Genomic DNA, 12,500 nt, shown 5'->3' with positions numbered 1-12,500 from the left:
CATACCATAACCCTACCATTGCTAAAGACTGTAGCGTGAATGGGGGGCTTCAGAGGAAAGAAGGGCTTCACTTTGAAAAGGTACAGGTCCTCTCCTTCCTCACTGAGGTGAAACAACCCTTGGGTGGTTGCTTCAGGGGAACGAAAGGAACCACCTGGCAAAAGTGCAAGACCTCCCTTCCCTCACTGAGGTGAAACAGCCTTTGGGTGGCTGTTTCAGAGGGAAGAAGGGATTCACTTTGAAAAGGTACAGATCCTCTCCTTCCTCACTGAGGTGAAACAACCTTTGGGTGGTTGTTTCAGAGGGATGAAAGGAAATGCTTGGTATAAGTGCAAGACTCATCTTCCCTCACTGCGGTGAAACAGCCTTTGGGAGGCTGTTTCAGAGGGAATAGGGATCCACTTTAAAAAAGTACAGGTCCCCTCCTTCCTCACTGTGGTGAAACAATCTTTGGGTGGTTGTTTCAGAGGAATAAGAGGAACCTCCTGAGAAAAGTGTAAGAGCTCCCTCCCTCACTGAGGTGAAGCAACCATTGGGTGGCAGCTTCAGAGGGCTGAGCAAAAAGGCTCCAAACAATGATGTCTCGTAGGTGGAAGGGCATCCCCTCTGGTCTCTCCCCAGGGGTTTACACCAACCCACGCGTTTGCCGTGCGTAGCAGCTTTGTGCGCTGTGGAGACGGGAGTCCTGGAGGTTGAGCGATGCCGTGAACAAGTACGCCCTGAGGCTAGCAACACGCCTCTTTGGTCCTCTATTCCAGCAAGACAAGCGGCCTGGTCCCGGCCCGGTCACGGTCAATCGGCTGGTCTCCCCCGGGAGGCTAGGGTCAAGCAGTCATGCCGCCATTGGCACTCACAATGGTCCGTGAGCGCCGTCACAATGGCTATTAGCTGCGTATATCCTCTCATCACTCCTGTTGCTGTTAGACACTGGTTCTGACACTCAGCTTCCCCTTGTTGAACTCCGTGGTGGGTGAGGGCGTGAGAGGATGAAACACTGAACACTATATGGAAAAAATTAACAAACACCCCCCACAGACTGATAAAAATGTTGACGAACCGCGCAAGGCCCAGACCACGGCAGTCACCATGAAGCCATATGTGCCTTCTGGTGGCAAAAGAAAACCCCATGCACAGGATGACACTGTCACACCTGCTGCTAAGGTGGACAAGACCGAAGCCAATGGGTCTGTCCACCGAATAGTCAAACATCTTGACTCGCGAGCTGGCCTCTCTAGGCCAACAGCTAAGCCAGGGAGGCCCCTGAGTTCTCAGACGGCCTCCCCGATTGAGAGGGGAGAGCAGGCTGAACCAGCCGTATCAGCTGCTGCCCCCCACAAACAAGCCCGAAAGCCGAAAGGGCGGGCCGAAGCGTCCGAGGCCGGAGACCAACTCTGATGAAGAGTCGGGACCCGCTAAACGCTTCGCCCAGTTTAAAGTGCCAGCTAAACCCGAAGGCTTCGACAATGCCTACCAATTGGTCAGGGCATTGGAGTTGCAACGGAAAATCCGGCTGTCGATCCGGGTCGCCCGAGATCAGGGCATGATCATAATGCCCAAAGATCAAGCTACCCTGAATTTCCTCCGGGAAACGAAGGAGCTAGCAGATGGGAGGAAAGTGAATCTTTCCCCACTAGGTCCCGAGGTAAAGAGAACCAAGATGGTGATACTTATCTTCTCAGTACCCACGATGTGGAGCTGATCGCTTCACACCCACAGGTCGTGCAGGCTTCCCGAATGTCGAAGGGGAAGACTCCAACCAGGCAAGTCCTGGTGACCATGAAAGGTGCCCCAACCACTACCCTTGATCTGGGTAACTGGGGCACCTACAACCTTCGAACGTATGTGCCAGAACCACTTCGGTGTTTCAAGTGCCAGAAATACGGTCACCACCAGGCTAACTGTACAGCCAAGCCTAAATGTGGTGTCTGTAACAAGGCACACAACACAGAGGTATGCCTTAAGGCATACATAGAGGAAAAGAGGGACACAACAGCCAAATGTCCCAACTGTGCCAAGAAGCATCACGCCTGGAGCCTGAATTGCTCTGTCAGGAAAGAGGCGACCCTCAGGCGACAAGAGGTTGCTCAAAACCGATCAGATTTTGTTCCTGCCCCCCCCCCCCCCCCCAAGCACCCACGTCTGGGGAAGGAACAAAAGTGAAAAAGCCTCCTGACCTCCTAAGAGGAAGGAAGCCGCCCCCCAGCCGACACCGGATGTCTCCAACAAAAAGGAGTTTCCGACAATGCCAAAGGTGCAGAAAAAGAACCTAAAGAAAAAAGGTTCTAAGAGCACCAATAAAACCTCCCCAACAGATGATCATCTCCTCTTTGACGAGGACGATATGACCCTCCTGTTGACTGCTGTTGTCTCAGCAGTAGCAACAGCCCTGGGGAGGTCGAGTGAGGAGGCCGAGAAGGCAGTTTCGGTCGCTATGACGACAGTTTCGGTCGCCATGACGGCATTGACCAAGATTGTCACAGTTCTGAAGGGAAGAAAGCTGGATAGAGCAAAACCAAACCACCCTCACCCCAGGACGAGACTCTCCTCCCCACTCCAAACCAGGCCATGCCTTCACAGGCAGAGCCAAAACAGGCTGAATCTGTGCAACCAGAGCCAGATCACGCTGACCTTGCCCAGGCAAGGCCAGCCAAGAAAAAGCCTGAGAGAAAAGCCAAACCAACCAAAGTCAGAGCTACCAAAGGCTCTCCACCTCCTAGTGGACCCAAGGATAGCCTGACAACAGACGAGGAGCCCTCAACCAGCGAGGACCTCGCAATGGAGTTGTCAGACTCCGACGATGTCTCTGATGTAACTATCACTGAGTAACATCATGACACACCATCTAAGCATCCTACAGTGGAACATCAATAGGAACATTGACATTGTCATGCTCCAGGAGACATTAACAGTGGACACTGTTCGCTTCTCAGGGTATCATGTCTTCACACTGCCACGAACACCTGGCAAGAGAGGCTTGATCACCCTTGTGAGAGCAACAATCCCCTGCTCCGCAATAGCCGATGCATCGCACTGTGGAGACGATGTTGAATCCCTTGCCGTCGAGGTTCACCTGGCCGGGGGGCCCCTCAAACTGTACAATGTGTACAGCCGGCCACGCTGTAAAAGCTTAGACATCAGCCAGGTCTGTGCTTCTGCTGCACATGACCGAGTGATCATAGGGGGAGACTTCAATGCACACCACCCCATCCTGGCTCCCTGCCGGGCACCGGATGCGGCCGGCTATCACATAGCCGACGTGCTAGAAACATTCCCTGAGATCGCTCTCCTCAACACCCAAGAGCCAACGCATGTCAAAGGAGGGGTCCTAGACCTCACCCTGGCCACTGCGACTCTGGTGGGGAGGATTGGCTGGCGTGTCGATGAGACCATCACAAGTGACCATTACGGCACTATAACTACCCTCATGGATGCTGGCCCAGCCGAAATCCTAAGACCGAATCCAAGATGGAAAACAGACAAGGCCAACTCGCAGGCGTTTCAAAACGCCTTGGCCCTCTGTCTGAGATGCAATGATCCCCCACAAAGCGAAAATGTGGAAGTACTCGAAGCTAGCCTGCTAAACGCCATTAATGAAGCAGTCTCACAGACAATACCCAAAACTCGGCCTGGGTCCAGAAGTCACATGTGCCGAAAACTATTCCGAAGGCAAAGAACCCCTGACAACTTATCCCTCCTAAGGGAGGCTATCACGGATGCCAAGGAAACTGCCAACAGAGTCAGGCAGGAAAAGTGGCTGGAATGGTGTGAGTCCTTCGACCACCAAACCACCCTTTCAGAGCTGTGGCAATGGGTCAAGCGAGCTACCAGCCGCTCAGCCCCGAGGTGCACCCATCACGACCCCCAAGCAGAGGCTAACAGACTGGCACACGAGTTCTTGTGAGAACGAGCAGCAACCGAGCTGAGGGCAAGACAAGAGTGTCTACAGCCAGACAGACATGCTCAGATCAGAGAAAGGGCAGCCTAACCCGATAACTCAGACGTTATCTTTTCTCTGAGGGAACTAAGGAAAGCCTATAAATCCAGTTCCAACACAGCCCCGGGCTCAGATGGGATCTCGTACCCCATTATCTCCCACCTAGGACTAGCAGGTGAGCATGCACTCTTGCAGCTCATCAACAAGTCCTGGGAAACTTCCACTCTATCCCAGAGTTGGAAGAGGGCTACCATAATTCCCCTCCCAAAACCAAAGGAACCGGGGAAGTACCGCCCCATCTCTCTGCTCAACTGCCTGGCAGAGCAGAGCAGGGGCATGGACACAGCACACAACATAGCCACGCTCTTAAGCCCAGCTGTGGTGGTATTCCTTGACCTGGAGAAGGCTTTTGATCTGGCAAGTCCGCTTGCCATTCAGGAAAGCCTGATCCAGAAGGGAATTAGAGGAAAGCTCTTGGCTTGGATAGGTGACTACTTTAGGAACAGGACTGCCAATGTCAAATTCCAGGGTCACCTATCGTAGCACATGCTGCTCGAAAATGGAACGCCACAGGGTGGGGTTCTCAGTTCAGCCCTATTTAACACTTTAATGTCCTGCATCCTCATCATAAACCTCCCAGTGGGGTGCAAGATCATCTCGTATGCAGACGATCTCGCTATCACCTCCACTGGACCACGCAGCCAGAATAAAGCCCAGCCTTGTCTGGACCTCGTGTCCGAGGAGTGTTGTAGGACAGGACTAAAGATCTCAGCAGCCAAATCCAAAGCCATGGCTCTGAGACAGAGAGTTCGAGGCACAAGACTGAAAACCCAGGGAGTGGAATTAGAATGGGTCCAGGACTACCTATACCTTGGGGTAAGGATAGACCGGACCCTCTCCTTCCAGGAGGTCCAGTACCTGGTTGACCGAACCAAAGCAAGACTGTCTGTCATGAAAGCAATGACTGGGAGACGCATAGGGGCCAGACACAAAGTACTAAGATCATTCTATGTACATGCTGTCCGGCCAATTGTGGACTATGCCTCAGTCGCTCTAATTGCTGCAAAGAAAAAGCACATAGACAAATTAGAAACAGTCCAAAATGAAGCTGCCAGGATCATACTGGGTGCCCCGAGGTGGACGAAGGTCCTCAACCTCCTGATGGAGGCAAACCTTCTCCCCCTGGACTCATGAATCGATCTAATGGCAACACAATTCCTGCCAAAGGTCATCCAGGCTCCCAGGAACACAAGCCTAATACAAAAATTAGTCAGACGCCTCGAACAAGACAACGAGCTCTTTGCAAACAACTCCTGGCTGTCTCACACAGCCAGGGTGTTGATACGCCATCAGCTCAAAGAACATCTTCTTGCTAAGGGCATGGACTCCCCCCACCCTGAATTTGCCGAAGCCCCGCCGTGGGCACTGAGCCTGATAGAGTTCAACATAAGGAGCCTGTCAATGTAAAAGAGCCTATACCCCATGCCTAGCCTAAAGGCAGAAGACCAGAGGGTCATTGCAGCCATCACTCCTCCGGGTAGTAGAACATACTACACGGATGGATCGGTTGAGCCCTTGAGCCACACTGCAGGTGCCGGCTTTGCAGCAAGGGACGCCATGCGATCTATGAGGGTAACAGACAACGCCTCCTCGCTACAGGTAGAGACGGTTGCAATCATGGGAGCCCTAGGCCACGCATCCCTAAGGGAAGGACACATGGTCATACACACAGACTCCAGGACAGCCATTGACTGTCTTCAGCACAGCTCACCCACAGACAACATCTACCTACTGACCACGATTCTCACAATGACACAGAGAATTCTTGCTCAGGGTAGAAGAATTATCATCAACTGGGTCCCAAGCCACATCGGCATCAGAGGGAACGAGCTTGCTGACAGACTAGCCATCGCTGGCAGGGGTATGCCCCCAAATCCCATGACGATAAAACCGAGCCGAAAATTACTTAAGGAGAAGTGTGCCAGCTGGTACTCAGATGCCACAGGCTATGAACCACTGGCACTCTCTGAAGTAATCAACAGAGGTACCGAAGTCATTCTTCACAGAATGCGCCTAGGTTACCACTGTGCATGGCAGATTACCACAACAATCGAACGCGATGAAAGGTGCTGCAGGCACTGCGGCGAGCTGAACGCCATACTAGTCCACTACTTAGAAAATTGTGACCATACACAATTCCTGAGACAGGGACCGCCCACAACAGCCGCCGTGCTGGTAAAGAGGCTGTGCGATATGCTTACACCATGGCGGCAGGAGCGCCTGCTGGCAATCCCGCCGCCACGGTAAGCACCGAGTGTCAGACAAATATATGAGACAGCCGTAAAAAGCTGACACAGGCCGGGCCATATTTAGATGGCCCGAGCGAAGCTAGAACTTCGCAAATCATAAAGAAGAAGAAATTCAGAAATTCCGCTGGATCGTCTCCTTGTTTGTTTTGTATATATCCTGTTGTTTATAGTGTAAATAGTGCCCTCTAGCATTAAAACCTTGTGTATGTTTCCGTTGACCTGACCGCTCTGATTCCTTAAAACAAACCCTGGAAAACGGCACCACGTGTCGGAGGAACAGCTGGTGGGTGCAGGATGTGCGCCCGAACGACCAGCTAGCTTGGCATACCCGCTCAAGGATCAGGTGGGTACCGGTCTGCCGGAGAAGCTGCCTGCCGAGGACGCACCGGAGGAGCTGCCTGCCGAGGACGCGCCGGAGGGGCTGCCTGTCGAGGACTCGCCGGAGGGGCTGCCTGCCGTGGACGCACGGGAGGAACAGCTGGTGGGTGCAGGATGTGCGCCCGAGCGACCAGCTAGCTTGGCATACCCGCTCAAGGATCTGGTGGGCATCAGTTTGCCTGAGGAGCTGCCTGCCGAGGACGCGTCGGAGGGGCTGCCGGTCGAGGACATGCTGGAGGAGCTGCCTGCCGAGGACATGCTGGAGGAACTGCCTGACGAGGACGCGCCGGAGGAAGAGCTGGTGGAAGAGCTGGTGGGTGCAGGATGTGCGCCCGAGCGACCAGCTAGCTTGGCATACCCGCTCAAGGATCTGGTGGGTACCGGTCTGCCTGAGGAACTGCCTGCCGATGACGCGCCGAAGGAGCTGTCTGCTAGGGACGCGCCGGAGGAACAGCTGGTGGGTGCAGGATGTGCGCCCTAACGACCAGCTAGCTCAGGATACCCGCCCAAGGATCTGGTGGGTACCGGTCTGCCGGAGAAGCTGCCTGTCGAGGACGCACCGAAGAAGCTGCCTGCCGAGGACTCGCCGGAGGAGCTGCCTGCCGTGGACGCGCCAGGAGGAACAGCTGGTGGGTGCAGGATTTGCGCCCGAACGACCGGCTTCCTTGGGATACCCGCCCAAGGATCTGATGGGTACCGGTCTGCCGGAGGACCTACCTGCCGAGGACGCTCCGGAGGAACCGCCTGCAGAAGACGCACCGGAGGAGCAACTGGTGGGTGCGGGATGCGCACCCGAACGACCAGTTGGCGAGGAGGAGCTACCTGTCCAGGACGTGCCAGAGGAACTGCTGTGCAAAGGCACCCTGGAGGAGCTGCCCCCCGAGGACGCACCGGTGGAGCTGCCTGCCGAGGACTCGTCGGAGGAGCTGCCGTCCGAGGATACCCTGGATGAGCTGCCGTCCGAGGATACCCTGGATGAGCTGCCGTCCGAGGATACCCTGGATGAGCTGCCGTCCGAGGATACCCTGGATGAGCTGCCCTCCGAGGATACCCTGGGGGAGCTGCGTGTCAAGGACGCACCGGAGGAGCTGCCTGCCGAGGACTCGCCGGAGGAGCTGCCGTCCGAGGATACCCTGGAGGAGCTGCCGTCTGAGGAGAAGCCGGAGGAGCTGCCCGCCAAGGAGACGCCGGAGGAGTTGCCGGGAGTAGAGGGAAAGCTGGAGGAGCGATAGTGCAGCCAGTCTGACAGACGGCAGAATCGCGATCGCCGGAAGGTTGGAGTCTTCTCCTTCGACTACACACGCACACTTATAGGGCCCAGATGTCTTGATTCCTTTACTGAAGAGTACTGATGGAATGAAGCTGTTCCTCCTTGGCTCCCCTGCAAGGGGTCTGCCTGTCATCTTGCTGTGGTCTAGGGGAAAGCTATGTATCACAAGTGTAGCTTGTGACATGCAAGATTATAGAAAATATGTAGAATACAACAATTGTTACATATAATAACATTAGTATACATATTTCGGTAACATGAAATAAATATAGGCTGGTTACATACAGTCTTATTTTAGTGAAATGATAAAAGCGCATTTCATATAAATGTTACAAGCTGTAAGATTTTACGGAACCATCTGTGAAGCACAATATATATCTTCCCCTTTTTTGTTTTGTGAAAAGTGTTTCAGTTGAAGGCACAGTTGAAGGCACAGACAAAACTTGTCAAATATGTTGCGAATTCCATCTCGATCACAAAGATGATGTGGCTCTAGTTGTTTAGATTAAGAAGTTTCGGACCTTCATTCATTTTGCATCTGACTGGAGAGAGTGAGAGACAGAGGAGGAGGAGGAGGAGGAGGAGGAGGAGGAGGAGGAGGAGGAGGAGGAGGAGGAGGAGGAGGAGGAGGAGGAGGAGGAGGAGGAGGAGGAGGAGGAGGAGGAGGAGGAGGAGGAGGAGGAGGAGGAGGAGGAGGAGGAGGAGGAGGAGGAGGAGGAGGAGGAGGAGGAGGAGGAGGAGGAGGAGGAGGAGGAGGAGGAGGAGGAGGAGGAGGAGGAGGAGGAGGAGGAGGAGGAGGAGGAGGAGGAGGAGGAGGGCGGCGGCGGCAATCAGCATTTGCTCCTTCAATCGTGAGCGGTAAGTTAAATACGTATAAATGATCTTATATGGATTCTCGATGACACATGTTTTGGGAATCTTTCTGTATATTCTAAGATACAAATAATAGTTATGAAAACAAATGATATTATTGTGAATTTAATAGTGTAAATAACAATAATATAAATAACAATGACGCTAATAGTGATAATATCACAATAAAAACGAAAACGATAACAAACATATTCAAGATAGAATATGACCTTTACAGTATCAATTACAATAACAGTAATAATCATGGTAGAAAACCCAACAATGTAAAACTAGACAGTGTCAACACGGTAGAGTGTTTTCACCATTCAGTAATAATCATATAGATAGTTCTATTAGTTCTACTGTTACCAATAAAATTTAAATGATAATGTTGATAATAAAAATTATGATAATGATAACAATGATGATAATAAATATATTGATAATAATAATAATGATATTGATAATAATAATGTTAAGAATAATAGTAATAATGATAATAACAATAACGATGTGGCTGATAACCATAATAATGATAATATTTTTTGATGAATTATGATGGTGATGATGAAGATGAAGATTATGATGATGCTAATTACTAATAATGCTAATAATAATGATAATGATAATAACAATGATAATGATTATAATGAAAATAATGATGATAATAACGATGAAGATGATGATAATAAAATTATAATAAAATAGTAATGATAACAATGATAATGATAATCATGGTAATGATGACACTTGTAATAATGATGATAATAGTAATAAGGATTATGATAGCAATGATAAAAATGACAATAACAATGAGGAGAATGATAAAATGAGTATTAGTAGTAATAATATTGATGAGAGAATCGTAATGACAGTGAAAGCAATGATGATGATGATAACAATATTAATAATAATAACAATAATAACAACAATAATAATACATTTTATGATAATAGTAATATTAATGATAATGATGATAATGATGACGATGATGCTAGTTTTGGTAATAGTAATGATAATAATAATAGTAATAGTAATAATAATAATAATGATAACAATAATTATCATTATTATGATTATGATCATGTTAACAATGATAATGACAATAATGATAATAATGATAATGATTGTAAAAATTATAATAATGATAAATAAAAAAATAAAAACAGCAAAAACAAAAGATGATATTAATGATGATAATGTTATTAATAGTAAATTTGGCAGTAGAGCTGGTAAAAATATAAACAATAATGATGACAATAACACTAATAATAATATATAACAGCGCTCCCTGCCCGGGCCTCGAACCTAGGTCACTCCGTATATGAAACCGGAGGGCCAGTACGAAACCAGTCAGGGAGGGTGGTTATATAAATATATCAGTGCGGCATTGCATTATTTCATCTTTCACTAATAATAATGATGATAATGGGAATAATATCAATATTAATAGTAATGATGGTTAATATAATACTAGGATAATAATAATGAAGATAACGATAGTCATATTTAGAACAACAGCAGTAATAGTAATGCTAGTAATTATAACAATGAAAATAATAAGAATGGTAATAATAATAATAGTAAATAATAGTATAAACAATAACAAAATTAACAACAACAACAACAAGAATAACAATACTAATAATAATAATAATGATAACAATATCAATGAAACTGTAATAATAATAATAATAATAATAATGATAATACTAGTATTACTAATAATGATGACAATAATGGAAATTATAAAAATGATAATTAAACACTATGATAATACTAATAATCATACTATACCAAATATGATAATATTCATATTGATAGTAATATTAATCATATCGATAATGATGATAAGAATGATAATGATGAAAGAAATAATGATAACAGTAAAGATAATAATGAAGACAGTAATGTAGATAATAATGATAATAATGATAGTAATAATGGGATGATAATAAAAGTAATAGTAAAAATGATTATAATGATTTAGATAATAATAATAATAGTAATAATAATAATGGTAATAATAATAATGATAATAATGATAATGATGATAATAATAATGATAATGATAATAATAATAACAACAATAATAATGACAATGGTAATGATAATTATGTTATTTATATTATTATACTATACTATATTATACTATTTATACTATTGTTATTATCATCATTATCACTATTATTATCATTATCTTTATCATTACTATTAAAATTATTATTTCTATTACAACAACCATTATTATTATTATTATTATTATTATTATTATTATTATTATTATTATTATTATTATTATCATCATATTATTATTATTGTTGTTGTTATTATTGTTAATGTTATAATAATAATAATAGTGATAATAATAATAATAATAAAGATAATAATGATAATAATAATGATGATAATAATAATAATGATAATAATAATTGTTATTATTATCATTATTATTACAACTTAAAAGCAACTTTAATTAGTGATTTTTTTATGAGCAATTCTGGCCACAATGACAATGACCAAAGGAAAAAAATATTCACATACGAAAATTACGATGATCATGAAAATAAATGAAAATAACTATAACAAAAGAAATGAGATAAGGTTAATACAAAGTAAATAATAATGACAGTGATGACGGTGATGGTGAAAATGACAGCGTCGGCAGGGTAGAGTTGCCGGCGGATAATGGCATTCGTTCGGATAATGATCATGGCGATTGCTTGTTTGTTTGTATGTGTGGGTGCCTACGTGTGTGTCTGTGTGTATGTGTACGTGTGTACAAGTGTGTGTGTTTGTGTGTGTACCTACGTGTATGTGTGTGTGTATGTGTGTGCCTACGTGTGTGTGTGTTTACGTGTGTGTGTGTGTGTATGTGTGTGCCTACGTGTGTGTGTGTTTACGTGTGTGTGTTTACGTTTGTGTGTATGCGTGTTTGTGTGTGTGTATGCGTGCGTGTGTGTGTGTGTGTGTGTGTGTGTGTGTGTGTGTGTGTGTGTGTGTGTGTGTGCGTGTGTGTGTGTGCGTGCGTGTGTGTGTGTGTGTGTATGTGTGTGTGTGTGTGTGTGTGTGTGTGTGTGTGTGTTTACGTGTGTGTGTGCATGCGTGTTTGTGTGTGTGTGTGCGTGTGTGTGTGTGTGTGTATGTGTGTGTGTATGTGTGTGTGTGTGTGTGTGTGTGTGTGTGTAGGTGGGTGGATGGGTGTGTATGTCTGTGTGCTCTTCTTAGCTGGACCGTGTATGTTCCATACGTGTGTGCCCGCGAACGGACAGTATGCTCGCGTGTGAGTGAACACGTATGAATATAAGCTACGCGCAGCAGCCGACGCACATACACCAAGGCGCACACAGCGCCTTTCTTGCTCTTACTTTGTGTTGCTGTTTCGGGCGTCCAGCGTGATCTTAATGGCCTTAACAATAATATAACCTTCCCGTATTCTTTTTCTTATACCATTGGCTTGTTATTCTTTCGCCACTTTGGTTTAGATACAAACGGGTTTTGTGTTTTTGCAATTCGTCATCGTAACTTCACACACTTTTCTTTTCCATCGCACTTCGGTCAGCCAAGCACTTGGTCCCTCTTCTCTTTGAAACATTTTTATTTGCGATTTATGGCACCGTTAAGGGAGGCTCTTTGGCCCCCAATAACCACCTGATTCTTACCATAGTGCTAGCAAGGGCGGCTAGAGTGTATCTGCCTGGGCCCGCCCATCGGTCACATACCAAGATCACTGTTTCAAAACAATTGCATCACTTGC

General features: G+C 46.5%; 1 protein-coding gene across 1 annotated transcript in view; it reads right to left on the bottom strand.

Annotated features, from left to right (window-relative positions):
• Positions 1-12,452, bottom strand: part of LOC125046885 (titin-like) — a 34,092-nt gene extending 21,640 nt beyond the window's left edge. Inside the window, exon 1 of the mRNA XM_047644884.1 lies at positions 12,406-12,452. The gene's annotated coding sequence lies outside the window, so the exon portion shown is untranslated. The remainder of the gene's footprint in view (positions 1-12,405) is intronic.
• Positions 12,453-12,500: the final 48 nt, after the last annotated feature.

The sequence above is a fragment of the Penaeus chinensis genome, chromosome 39, assembly GCF_019202785.1.
Source record: "Penaeus chinensis breed Huanghai No. 1 chromosome 39, ASM1920278v2, whole genome shotgun sequence".
Classification (NCBI taxonomy): domain Eukaryota; kingdom Metazoa; phylum Arthropoda; class Malacostraca; order Decapoda; family Penaeidae; genus Penaeus; species Penaeus chinensis.
Note: the sequence above shows the minus strand (reverse complement) of the source record. Positions and strands in the feature narration are given on the sequence as shown.